Here is a 14307-nt window from a genome sequence, read left to right as displayed (position 1 = left end):
AACAGAATATAATGTAATACCCTTTATTAAAAATAGTCCTGCTGCAGTACAGGCTACTTACATAGTATCTGGATAGGAACAAAACATATCACAAACAGCTCTACGCGTTTCACGTGTCTGACACGCTTCATCAGGAGCAATAAAAATGTGATATAAAATCATCATCTTATATTGGCAAATCACATGCATAAAATGGTGAAACAGCTGACCCAAAGAGCATAGGTGCACCTTAAACATAAATCAATGGGGAAGAAGACATGAACCAATGGGTAAAGGGAGGAGGGAGTGATGCCATGAACCCATATAATTGTGATCCACCCATCATATTGAGGAGCTGCATACAAATCCCATGAATCCCTCCTGGCCAGATTTTTCTTTTCTTTTTTTTCCTCTCTCTTTCCCATTTATTCCTTTTACTTCCTTTTACCTTTTCTCCTTCCACCCCTTTCCTTCTTATAACATAAAATATCAGGAGGTAGACCTACGTTGGGCAATGAACACAGGGCAGTAAGCGCTTAAAATATTTGAATTTGGCGCCAAAATGACGGGATGCGAAAGAATGCGTGTGCGGATGCACGTGTGTCAAAGGGCGTGCATGCAGGTTAAAAGGAGGACGGATGCACGCGCTCCTAACAGAAGATGGTGGGCGTCCCCGCTGTCCCACTAGACCACTAGGTATTGTTACAGTATGGCACACAGGCAGGGTAGGGCAGGCAGAGTATGGCACACAGGCAGCATAGGGCAGGCAGAGTATGGCACACACAGGCAGGGTAGGGCAGGCAGAGTATGGCACACACAGGCAGCATAGGGCAGGCAGAGTATGGCACACACAGGCAGCAGAGGGCAGGCAGAGTATGGCACACACAGGCAGGGTAGGGCAGGCAGAGTATAGCACACACAGGCAGCATAGGGCAGGCAGAGTATGGCACACAGGCTGGGTAGGGCAGGCAGAGTCCTACCCTGCCTGTGTGTGCCATACTCTGCCTGCGCTAACCTACCTGTGTGTGTGCCATACTCTTCCAGCCCTATGCTGCCTGTGTGTGCCATACAGGTGCTTACAGTCTGAGCCTGAGGTGTGAACAAAGCAGGGATGAACAATGCAGGGACTAAAAGGTGTGACCAGTACAGGGGATTACAGGTTTAAACAATATGGGTTTATTGGGTCTATTGGGTTTATACAATTTTTTAATGACTTTTCAGCATTCTTCTTCTGAATGATAGTTAATATACCTGTATATATATATTTTTTCATGTGCTAGATTTTTAGTTGACACTGTAGTGGTATTCCAATAGGATGGTGAGGTGTAGGAGTTAATGGACTAGTTCTGCCAAACTTTCAGCAATAAGGGGTACATACACAGAAGAAAGAAAGAAATGTATTAATTATAGATGAGTATAAAAAGATTGCATACATTTGCACTATGGTTACTGAACACAAGGTGGTGCTAAAATAATATTTAAAAGGAAGTGCATGGTATATTTAATTGCACAAACCCTTTATCTACAAAATATGAATTGGAAGTGTTACCCTATGTAAATTATAGGAGTTAATTTACAGAGATACTGACACCAGAATTTAAATGTTTTTTTTACATCTATCATAACATTGTCTTTGTGTGTTTATAATTTTGACTTAAAAGTATTTATCCAATGCTTTTATGTTACCTATTTGACCCCCCTATGTTAACCTATATGGGGCTGCCACAATTGTTCAGCAGTAATCTATTAGCATTAGAAGCTATAGCTGACAGGCTGAGAAGGGACAGTCAGGATTGCAAAACAGTCATGTTTAGGGACTTCAAGTAACAATTAATTAAAGAAGCAGCCCTTTAAGCGAAAAATTATCAACATGACCTGTAGACAACTTTTAATGTACATTCATATTTTGAAGAGTCATTTTTAAGTGTGATTATGACTTTAATAACAAAAAGAACAAGCATTACTATGTCTCATTCACAAAGTAAGGGACACATTGCCCTGCATTTAGTATCCTAGAATGGAGTGCAGAGATCTGCACTTTCTTCGTGAATGCAGTGCTGTTTGGGTTCAGCAGCACTGTATTCATAAGAAGGTTCCTGACCACAGTTTAAAAAAATGCTAAAAGCCAAAAAAGGCAAGATGACCAAACTTTCAGCCATAACCTATACTTTGTGGATATCTTTAAAACAAGAATTACTTGGATAAATAAGTGGAGCTGTGTATTTTAAAAAATATATATACTTTGTGGGGGAGTATTTTACAGTTAAGGGTGCATATACACCAAAAAGTTGTCCACTTAGCACCCAGCGCTAAAATATTCAACTTGCATTATGTACCCTATCCCACTAAAGGGTGTTTGGTTATGGTATCTCTATGTGCATTTTTTTCCTTACATTTTCTTATATTAAGGTGGCCATCCACTGAAAGATCTGCTCGTTTGGTGAGGTTGCCAAATGAGGATCTTTCCCTGATTTGCCCATATTGACATGGGCAATATTGGACTGATCTGATTGTTTTGCCCTTGGAATAGCCAGGATTGAGGCCATTGGAATGAGGATCGCATCAACGTGCTGAAGCGCTCCTCACCCTGACAGGACTTTTAAACCTGCTCGATGAACATTTGCCCAGGTTTCGGCCAGATATTGGCCAGGTAGGCCTGTCTAATGACCCGATACACAGACCGATAAATTGGTGACCGTTTGATTGGCCTGTGTATGTCCACCTTTTAACCAATTAATTTATAATTTTTAAATCATTTTTTCAACAAAATTCAACAAAAATATTGCCTAAAGCCCAAAAGAATTAAAAACATTTTGTGTCCTGTAACACTTGTTACCTGGCTAGTAGCGTAGTGTAGAGCATGTGTTACATGCTACCCTTAATACTTAGGCATGGGCCTCCGCTAAGTGGGAGATTTACTATGGAGCAAGGGTGTAGTTGAACTACAACTAGCTGAGGTTGTGTGGTGCAAATATAAATGGACGCCAGAGGATTCTTATGGTAAACTATAATACAGATTTATTGGTCCAAGACACAGGTGTTATGCAGGTTTTTATATACTCACAAGCAGTTGATATAGAATGTCACAGTGGTAAATAGCAGTTGTGACCTTTAGAAACAGTATAGCCCACAATGGAGATATGCAGAGGTAGTAGCTGGGAGCCCAAGATGGATGCCCTTTACTGGAACGGATCCCTACAGCCAACGGTGGTTCAGGGGTAAGTACTAGCCTGAATCCTGTCTTAACTGTGGTCCCTACAGCAAGGCATACAGAGCCTGGGGTAGGCTAAACCCTTAGTATCTCCTTTGGTGGGCTAATGGCTGCCCTTTCTAGCTAAGGCTGACTATGCTCACTTCTCCTAGAGAGTGGTATGAAATATTCTGCTGTGCTTACTTGTCCTCATTCACGGGGGCCCTGTCCCCGACTTCTTCAGATGGTAAAGTGTTCTTTGAATTACTGGGGCCTGTTTCTGCACCCAGGCTCAGAGGGAGCTGTGCTTAGGAAGCAGACAGGCAGCCAAAGAGGAAGCCATTCCTCCGTGCTAGACACTATATCAGTCTGCAGGGGGAGTGGTCAACCTGACTAAACCTATAAGGAATAATTACATAACTGAAACCTGAGTAGGGCTCTGCCCAATAACAGTACAGATTGTGAAGAGATAGGGGTAAAGCCATAGGGAGCTTAACCCTATGGGTCCCTACAGTATATTAAGTAAGAGAAAAGAGGTTGTGTAGCTGGTAATTTAATAAGCAAAATAAACAGCATAGCAGTATCTATTCCTATGAATAAATGCAAGTAAACATTAAATTCAGGTCAATGAACAAATGTGTATTTGTGTAGGCCATACATGTTCAGATTTTAGTCTTCTTCCAACGAATGTTCAGATATATTCAGTCGTACGTTTAAATGCAACGATCTGAAACACTCAGACTAAAATTGTAGGATAAAGCCCTAAAAATACAAATCGGATGATGTTCTGAACATTAAATAGTTGGCAGACACCAATCTTAAGAAAGTGACTTCCATTGTAGGTCCCCCAAGGATATTGCACAATACACAATACATGCGCTGATTTTTTCATCAGCCATCCACATTTTTCTAACCTGGCCAATCGACTAAATGACCAATCGCCATGGTACGAAAATTTTTGGGACGATAATTCAGAGCCCACACACAGTCCGAAAATCGTACGAAACTAGGTACGTATGATTTTATCGGAACGTGTATAGCCAGCTTTATTCAACATTTACAAATGAGTAACTTCCTACTAGTGATAGCTATGAAAATGAAGTTTTTTTGCAGTAAGCGACCCCATGCGCATACCAAGCTAAAGCTGGGACACTATGAAAGCTATTTTTTTTTCCCCTAGAAATTCACATTTCTCATTTTGCTACAGGTATATAGTGGACTACTGTTGCACACACAAGTGCTAATGCCACACGGGAAGTCCCTATGCTTAAAAAAATCTGATTGTTGTGCCTGCATCCGGAGCCATTGCCTGGGTGCGGGCACATGAAGTAGACCAAGAATCTGCCCCTTGTGGCATTAGCCTTACACTCAATAGTCCATGATCTCCCAGACTGCAGCACGTTTATCTATGTCAGGGGTTCTAACCTTTTTTACCCGTTGTTATGTATTTGCATAAACTGTGTTATGTTTTATAAAGATGATTTTGAAGGATGTTAGAATGTTGCATCCGTTGGAAATAGTGGGAGGAGACTGGGAAGCTAGTCTCTGTGTGTAAGAAATAAAGATGGTCAACTGCTAACAACCTGCCTGCATTACTGAACTGCATCACTGATATAACACCTGTGAGCCACATTCAAATGTAAAAAAAGTTGGGCAGCAACAAAAGCATGATAAATGTTCCTGGGGGTACCAAAATAGGGCTTTTATTGGCTATTTGGTAGCCTTTGTGTAGACTGGCAGCCTACAGGAGGGTCTGTTTGGCAGTACACCGAGTATTCGGGGGGGGGGGGGTAATCTGGGTGCAAAATGACAGTGTCCTGCTCCCTTAAAATCTCTGCTTAACTTTTGATTAGTTGAAGTTAAAACAGAGAGGTAATACCTGCTAAATGACTCAGTAGGGCTCATGAACGTCTGCAAGTGCAGTCAAGGTCCTCCTCAATTTTGGTTGTGCATAAAACCTCTTTCATTAAAGGTACTTGCGTCAAAATGTGCTACTTGCACTTCCGTATAGTTGGGTTTGACACTGCCTAGTCCTTTCTGCCAGGGCTGGTTTAACAAATGGGCAAAGGGGACATTTACTCAGGGCCCACCAGAATAGGGGGCCACTAGCACGTGTTTCATCCGGGATAATCCTGCAGATATGGCCAACCCTGTAATTTTACTTTACAATATGCTTATTAATTTAGCTCTACAATATGGTTATTAATTTAATTTTTATAAATTAAAGGCATGTGCTCGCATATGACTTCACTTTCAGTCTTCTGCGTGCCACCACATCACTCGATCAATGTATGTCCCATGTTGACAGCTCTGCTTACTATATTGAACTTGCGGGATATTCTATCACAAATTTCTTGACACAGTCGGAGCCACCAATTAAAATTTGCCCAGGGCCCACTGGTAACCTAAAGCAGCCCATCTTCCTGCGTCCCATTCCAAATCGATTGACTCAAGGAAAACCTGGAGCTACCACTACCTACTGACCAGACAGTAGCTGTGGCCAGTTTCATTAGGCACCGCACACTTGCACAGTGTCGGACTGGCACACCAGGATACCAGGAAAACTCCCGGTGGGCCCATGGGGTCGGTGGGCTCTCTTGCTTCTACTTTGCCAATTGCATGGTCATTCCCTATTTCTATATGAGAAAAAGAGATGGAAGGATAGAGCAGAGGCTTGGATAATAAAGAGGTTGAGGGAGGATAGGAGGAATAATAGTTTAGAAAGTGGGCCTATGGTACAAGGTTTTCTAGTGGGCCCCTGGTATCTCAGTCTAACACTGCACTTGCACCAAAACGATGGCACCGATGTCACTCACATGCTAAACACCAGAAATTATGCCACACTTCTGCACAACTGCATCCAACCTGCAGCGAATGCACTTGCAGTTGTAGTAATTTTGGCAATTCAGACAATTACAGTAGGTACACTAGAACTGTGCCAAGGGCGTCAACCTCTTGTGAACAGGACACTGAAATTCACACACAAAATGCTGCACTGTAGGGAGAAAAAATGGCAATTGAGCTAAAAATGTAACTTTGTTCGCTGTGCCTTTGTAAGTTTAACTGAAATACAAGCTGAAATACAGGGGCTTTAGGGATGATGTTGCAGGGAGAGAATATGGCAGGCCAGAGGCAGTATGCTGCAGCAGGAACCAATCAGGAAGTAGGGCGCAGAATGGAGGAATCAGGGAGCAGAATAGAGAAAGTATGATGCAGCCCTGAGCACTTGCTTACACCTAGGGAGCAGGTAGGCACACAGTAACCAGGGGGCAGAATGGAAGGAGATGGGCAGAGATAGTAGCAGGCGTGAGGGAAGGATGAGGGGGGTGGAGCAGTTCAGGGGGGGTGGGACGAGGGAGCAGAGAGCACAGAAAGCACGCTGCATCCCGGAACAGTCACTTACACAGAGTGCCATTACTCTGTTTAATGGAGGAGGCAAAATATGTCAGTTTTAGTAAAATCGAGATTTTAGATTAGGGAGGGAGCAGGACGCACAGTCATTTTGCGCACAAATGTCCTAAAAATGGACACCGTAGGGGCATTGTCCCTCCCAATAAGGCCAGCTTCGGGAGTGGCCTCTCAGGATTGGCTGGGGAAATGGCCCTGAGAGCGGCAGCTGCTCCTGCTCATTCAGTCTTGCAGTGGATGTGAGCTGAGGGTGTGCTGATACCGGTAAGGCAATGACAGGAGCGGCCGGTGTCGTGTGGCAGCCATTGTGCAGGTTCTCTTTAAGCTATCTGCTCTGCCAACAAGATCTCTCTGCTCTGCTACCAAGATCAGTATTGCGAGCTTGTATTTTAGCAGAGTCACTGAGGGATGGGGAATGGGACTGACTGGCATACTGGTACCAGCCCGATTCCAACGTAAACTAAGAGGTGCCTGTAGCAAATGTCATGTGGGGAGCCTGGGTATCCTTCAAACTCTAACCAAGTTCTATTAAGTTTAACCCTATTATCACAAACAGCCGTACTAGGCTTTGTTATAATATAAGGGTTTGTGATATAAGTGCTGTATATAGACAGAGCATGTGAATGGTTTAACTGCACATTGAGGAAAGTGATAAAAAGTGCAGTATCCTTAAATGGTCTAGTAACCAATAACAACCATGTTGCTGTTACTAGTCAGATGTTTTAAAAGATATTGGTTGCTATGGGTTACTAGGGGTTACTAGACATGCGGTCACTATTATATTACCCTAAAAATGTTATGTTTTTTTTTATTAATGTCCAGCTTCTGGCCCTTCAGTTTTTTGGCTGCAGGTTGCTATTAAAGAAAAAAATGTGCATTTTTTTAAAAAAGTTTTTTCAGTCTAGATAATATCAATCTGTATTTGGATTGCAGCCACAATATATGTAGAACAATTAGTCAACTAAGCAGATGCAGGAATAGTGGGGTTGCGTTGCTTTCTTTTTCTCCCTTTCTGGTCCTTTCCTTTCTTCAGATTCTCCACATATAGTTAATGGCAAAGAAAAGAATACACAAGTGTTGTGTCATGTAATAAACTTGATACAAACTAAATTGTACTTACAGGGCAGTTGAGAGTTGTCATTCAGCACAGTGACAGTGGCTGTAGTTGCAGTCTTAAAACACTTCTGGGTAGAGAGTGCAGTTGAGAGTTGTAGTTCCATGTGATTACAGCAGTCATTATTACAGTTTCTAAAGTTGTTCCTGTCTTCTTCACTATGACCCTAATAAGGAAAGAGAGCTGCAGATCCTATAATGCCCCCTACACTTATTTTTTCTATATGGTTTTACTCACCAAGTATTTAGGGCAAAAGGGTGTTTTACCCATCGTAGGTGAAAGCTTGCTCCTTACGTCTCCAGCTGTTCTTATTTGCTTTAGCCTCTTGGTTGTTCATCTTGGCAGGATTGTTGCATTCAACCAGTTAATCCCAGAATCACTTGTCTTTGCTTAAGAAAAGTGAAATTACATTTTATTTAATATTTTTAAGTCATAAACCTGTGCATTTGCTATCCCTGCCGACACTTCCTCAGGGTTAGTTAAAAAGAACGACACTACAATTAAGTAAATTACAAATGAGTTTCTAAAAATCAAAGTTTCAAACAGTGTAAAAAAATATGGATTTAGGGCAGTGGCATACAGGGAGACTCCCCAACATGCTATCCCACCGGCAAGAATGTAAATCGCCAATGGACTGTATACACATGGCTTCGGTCTCCCGAACTTGCCTCTAAAGGAAACTTTGGGTGACTTTGGAAAACCGAAGGGATGCGCATACCATCCCACCGGCGATTTACATTCTTGCCAGTGGGATGGGGAGATTAGTCGCGGGCGACTGTGCCACTGCTTCTAAAAGGTGTTTAAGAATAATTCTTTGCATACAATTGAGGTACTTTGTCACATTTGCAAATTACTGTAAAACACATTTAAGCAGTACCTTAAGATGATGAAACACTAGTAAATTAATCTCCTGCAGACTTCCAACCAGCAGCACTTCATTTTTCTGAAGTTGCCTCTCGAGGAAACTTTGGTGTCTTTGGAAATACAAAGCGGCATGAATGTTTTCCCACTTGCGATTTACAGTATTGCTGGTGGGAAAGCATTTATTGTCCTCAGTAGCGCAGATTTATCGTGGGTGAGAAACTTCCCAGTGGGCCATGGCCCTAACAAGCCTTTTATTGTTTTATTCCAGTCCTTTTAGACACTGGGTGTAACAAGTACAATATGACATTTAGGGTAAAACGTATGGTAATTACAAGTATTATTAAGGTGTTGGCTGGGTGTATAACCAGATACTTGTAATTGCTTGAGAAACCAGCTTGACTTGTGATGGCATTTGGCAATGCAGTAATGCTGCACTGATAACTATTTTAAGATTTTGTAGGTCTGGCATTTCCAAACTGCAGAGCTCTGTCTGTTGTTCAACTTAATTCTTAGTTATGAATTGTAGTACAAAGCAACTGAGAGCCATTATAGATGGCTGGTATACTAGAATTTTCATGATTCAGCTTGGAAAAAAAGAGATTAATAAGAAATTAAGATCATAAAGAATTGGTTGCACCACTATAATGTGCACAATTAATGCAGTGTGACATTTACAGCTTCTTCCTTCTAGTCCTTGAGTTGTCTTCTGGTGACTCTACATCAAGGAGGACTATACCCCCAGAATGAATACTTAACCAACAGATAGTTTATATTATATTAAGTGACGTTTTAAAGAATCTTTCATATATATATCAGTAAATTTTGCACATTTACATCCTTTCCCTTGATCCGCCATTTAGTGATGGTCTGGGTGCTCCCTCAGAGATCACATGACCAGAAATAATGCAGCTCTAACTGTAACAGGAAGAAGTGTGGAAGCAACAGACAGAACTCTGTCCATTCATTGGCTGATGGGACCTAGCGTGTATGTGTACCTTGGCTTGTTTGTGTGCACTGTGAATCCTATGATCCCAGGAGGCGGCTGAATGTCAATTTTCTATTTACAATTACCCAAAAGCACATACTACTAAAAAAGTACATTTTTATGAAAAGGGCTTATTTAGATGAAGCAGGGTTTTACATAGCTTATTTACACAATATATTTTTATAGAGACCTAGATTGTTTGGGGGTATAGTTTTCCTTTAAATTCTGAGAGTATATAATATGGCAATAAGAAACTTGCTGGTCACTAAAAACCATATTTCTGATTGTAGCCTTGGAGGTTTGTATAGATGTTTCAGGATCTGTGATAAACTAGTTTTTTAGATTTTTCAAATAATACCAGTTAAATCTGTCCTTCTTTCCTAATATAGTGTTTAGAACTTTTCCATGTGTTGTAAATATTATGTTTGCTACTTTGAAGATTAGAAGTATATTAAGTATTGCAGTGACTATTCTGACTTATGGGCTATTAGTATATCTCATCATTGTTGTATTACTGCTTATATTTTTAAGATTAACTCATGTTGAACAAGAGCAAATGTTTCCCCTTTAAGACTGTGTGCCACAACACCCACACATAATGCATAAGAGTGTATCACACTAAGAGGTACCGGTATCGGATCCCTTATCTGGAAACCCATTATCCAAAAAGCCACGAATTATTGGAAGGCCATTTTCTATAGACTCAATTTTTAGCAAATAATTCTAATTTCCCTTTTTTCTGTAATAATAAAACAGTAGCTTGCATTTTATGATAACCAATCTGCATTAATCCATATTGGTGGTAAAACAATCCTATTGGGTTTATTTAATGTTTAAATATTTTTTAGCAGTTTAAGGTATGGAGATCCAAATTCCAGAAAAATCTTCCCTTTGATGCAAAAGCTCTGGTTATTGTTTGGTGTGTGTTTGGAATCAGCTTAGCTGTGTACAACTATTTTTTACCTGTTGTATAATCTGTTGTTTGATTTCTTGTTTTTCTGGGTCTTTAATATAGTGCTAAGTGATGTATCTGTATAATATTAATTGCAGCATTTAATTGACTCTAACTATTCTGCCTTGACTTAAATACCTACACATTATTACTAATGCCAGAATCCTGTTTTCATCCTAAAGTTTAGTAAAAAAACCAAAGATATGTGGAGCAATTGACTCAATAAATATATAATGTGACGTGCTGTAGTGTCTTTTATCTGGGGGAATAAGGGATAACCTACCTATATATATTTATACACACATACTTCTATGAGATCTACTGGTATGGTATCCCTTATCTGGAAAACCATTATCCGATAGACTCCTTTTTAAGAAAATAATTCTAATTTATAAAAATATGTTTTCCCTTTTGTCTGTAATACTAAAACAGTACCTTGTACTTAATGATAACAAAGCCACATGAATCTAAACAATCCTATTGAGTTTATTTTATTCAAATTATGTAAAAATTCCTTATTTGGAAAACCCCAGGTCCCAAGTTTAATGGATAATAGATCCCATACCCATAACCCAATAAATGTTATCATGAACTATTTGTTCTTGCATTGATCTGCAAGTCTTCATCAACGACACACAAGATGAACTGATTCCCCTAGAGCTGCAGTGACCCCAAAATGAGTTACTTGTTTGTTTGCCCTGTGGGGGGATTATGCTAGAATAGATTAACCACAAAAAAAAGGTTGTTATATGGGGTCATCTAGTAGCCTGAATTATAATGGGGCTTTTTTTCTCTGTTGTCAGTCATTTGGACCATTGTTTAGATCAGTAATTGTTGTTGTATTTGAAATAATATTTATTATTATTATTTATAAGATTTATTGTTCTTGAGGTCAGAAAATGTTATTTTGTTGAATACTTGGGCAACTGAGTGACAGTTCTGCCCTATATTGCTCCCACTAACATGCTGCAGGAAGCTCACTCCCATTGTCAGTAATGCAGGAAGATTCCTTCCACCTCCCACTGGCTGCAGTAAGTTCCCTTCCACCTCCCATTGGCTAAAGGAACTTCCCTTCTCCCTCCTGCTGGCTGCTGGAAGCTTCCCTCTGCCTCGTACTGGCTGCAGGAAGTTCCCTTCTATCTTCAGCTAACTACAGGAAGCTCTCTTCTTTTCCCTACTGGCTCCAGGAAGAATTCTTCCTATGGCTGCTGCCAGCATGCTTTGTTAGAGAAGCCATCAGTTACCTAAGGCAGATTAGGAGCATGGTTGAGTAATGGGGTAATGTCATAAAGGGTGCAAATTTTGCTACTGGTCTAGAAACTCATAGCAATAGGTCAGCACTCACTGGTCAGCTGTTCGAAACAAACACCTGTTTGGTTGTTATGGGCATCTTTCATTACATTACTCTGCAAGAGAAGCATTTTGAATTGCTACTTTCAGTGTAATATGTGTGCCTGTGTCTCTACATGCTAGTCATTTGTTACTGAGATTTGTTGCTGAGATTTTTCAGAGTGGTTTCAACACTCATGTCTTCTGTGCCACTGTCATGGAAGCTTGGCTTTACTTTCGAAAATGGAATTAAAAGGCATTTATCCCTGTTATAAAATATATATATATATAATTACTTTCTCTAAGTGGTCATTGTAAATCTAAAAGAAGAGCGTATATTTTTTTTGAAAAATGTATTGTTGTGAAATATGCAGATTTAATTATTGTTGTTTACCAGATTCAGAAGCTTAGAAGAGCTCTTTAACAGGCCTTTTTTATTTAAAACTAAAAAATGGAGCTGCTATTTCAGAGGTTTAGGAGGTCCATTCCCTGCACTTAAGTCTTCTTGGAGGAGCTTGACTGTAACTAGCATTGCTGCATGGCCTCATCTATAGGGTCATAACATTTGCTGCTATTCAATAATCGTTGGCACTACTCACATGGCAGCTCTAACCCATTGTTGGCATTTAGAAGAAGAAGGAACAAACTTCCCTGGGGTGTGAGCAGCTGGTGGGTCTTGCCATCACAATGTGATAGCCCTATAACTGACTCGAATAGTTTGTTACTGACCAGCTTTCACCTCCTCCACACTGTACACAGGCACGGTACACATTCTCAGCCCACTTCTACCACTGCAGATAGGTAGGTGACAGGATGAAAGTAGGAATGACTTAACATTGTAATTGATTTCCAAGCAGAAAATACTTGCACTGTTGAAGCAATAAAGGCAGCAAGTGGAAAATAATTAGAAGTGAATTTCTATAAAGCTTGACTAATGATGCTTTATATGGTGTTTCATATGTAAATACACAGCACAAAATGTTGCTTTAATCACGTAGGATTAAGGCGGCATTGCTAGTAAACTGGGTATTGCTACAAAGCACTTGCTTATTCAGATACTGTATCTATTTATCAGAAACAAATATTTCCAACAGCAAAGTAAACAGGATTTTCTGTAAAGGGCATATGCGTTTGCTTTTGCACAAAGCACCTTGGTAAAAAGCACATATCCCCCCTGTGTTGTAAGGAGATTGTATACTAAATATAGTACATTCTGGTGTGGTGCTTCGTCATTCTCACAAACTGGCATATGTCCTGGCATCTTGCACTATGAGAACGGCATTTATTTCGCTTGATTATGTTATTAGCTGGGGACATTTGAGTCCCAATTATGGGACTATGTTTCATTCCAAACTGGTTCTGTTCCTCATCTGATTCTTATTTAGAAAATGAATAAAAATCATCATGAATACACATTTGTTTCAAGCTCAAAACAATGTCCGTATTCTATAAAACTGCTAGCTCAGTGTCCTGTTAGCCTGTAGTATGTACTCTGGAACCAAAAGATCCTTTTTTTTTTGTTATTACTGTTATTTATTTTTTTCCCATACAGTATTGTCAGAACACTTAATTCTACTATTCATGTCAAGGCAAAATCTATCTGAAGTGCTGATAAAGTGCATGTTTATCAAGCTAGTGTAGAAAGTGTTATTAAATAAATGGCATATTTTTAAATACAGTGTATTTCTCATGGAATCTTGCAAGCATGCATTAAAGAAAGAACTAGTTACAATATTTATAAAAGTTTATTGAAGGGAGATGTTAATTCCTGTTTTCAAAACCAAAAATTGACACTGGGCTACACAATTGCCTAAAATACATCCATGGCTTGATAAATATACTAGCTTTTATGTGGCAATAAGTAATGGTGACCGTATCCCAGTTCACCATACCCGTTTTGTCTCTGACATCACCAGTTGCGGCAGACAGGGTCATTGAGTGGCTGGGGGCAATTGGTTGGGTTGAACCTGCCAGTCCTGACTTGTGGCAGTGCCTGGCATTTACAGCAACGTGTGGTGCATTTGATTGGTTGTATTTGATTTTTTTTTTTACATGACTTGATAAATAGGTCATGTTTTATGTTTTGTTTAGTTTTATGTTTAGAAGTCTGATTCTTATAAAGTGACACTTTTGAGATGGGTAAACTAATAAAAGTGAGGTAAGGGTGATAGCTTTGCTAGATAAGATGATACACAGTGCCAGCAAGTGATGAGTCTAACCTTCTTTTGTTTGTAGCACCACTGGCAGAGGGTTAGCTTGTATATAAATCACCTAAGAAAGGGAAAAAGAGGACTGCACTGTTTGGTTCTCGATCCATTTGGTTCCATCAGTAGTACCCCATTACAGCGCAAAGCACTGTAAATCGCCACCCCTCCAGAAATAGCGAATAAAAATTGAAAGAAACCTCATGTCATGCAATATCCATCTGGGTTAAATGAGATAAATGAGTGGGCAAAATGCAACCTTGCTATCACCTCTAATGATTG

At 40.0% G+C, this 14307-nt stretch overlaps 1 protein-coding gene across 1 annotated transcript in view; it reads left to right on the top strand.

The window, feature by feature from the left end:
• The first annotated feature begins 6816 nt into the window (after positions 1-6816).
• Positions 6817-14307, top strand: part of lrrc20 (leucine rich repeat containing 20) — a 114142-nt gene continuing 106651 nt past the window's right edge. Inside the window, exon 1 of the mRNA NM_001011063.1 lies at positions 6817-6841. The gene's annotated coding sequence lies outside the window, so the exon portion shown is untranslated. The remainder of the gene's footprint in view (positions 6842-14307) is intronic.

This window comes from Xenopus tropicalis, chromosome 7 (assembly GCF_000004195.4).
Source record: "Xenopus tropicalis strain Nigerian chromosome 7, UCB_Xtro_10.0, whole genome shotgun sequence".
In the NCBI taxonomy this organism is placed as follows: Eukaryota; Metazoa; Chordata; class Amphibia; order Anura; family Pipidae; genus Xenopus; species Xenopus tropicalis.
This window is presented reverse-complemented; position numbering and strand designations above follow the sequence as displayed.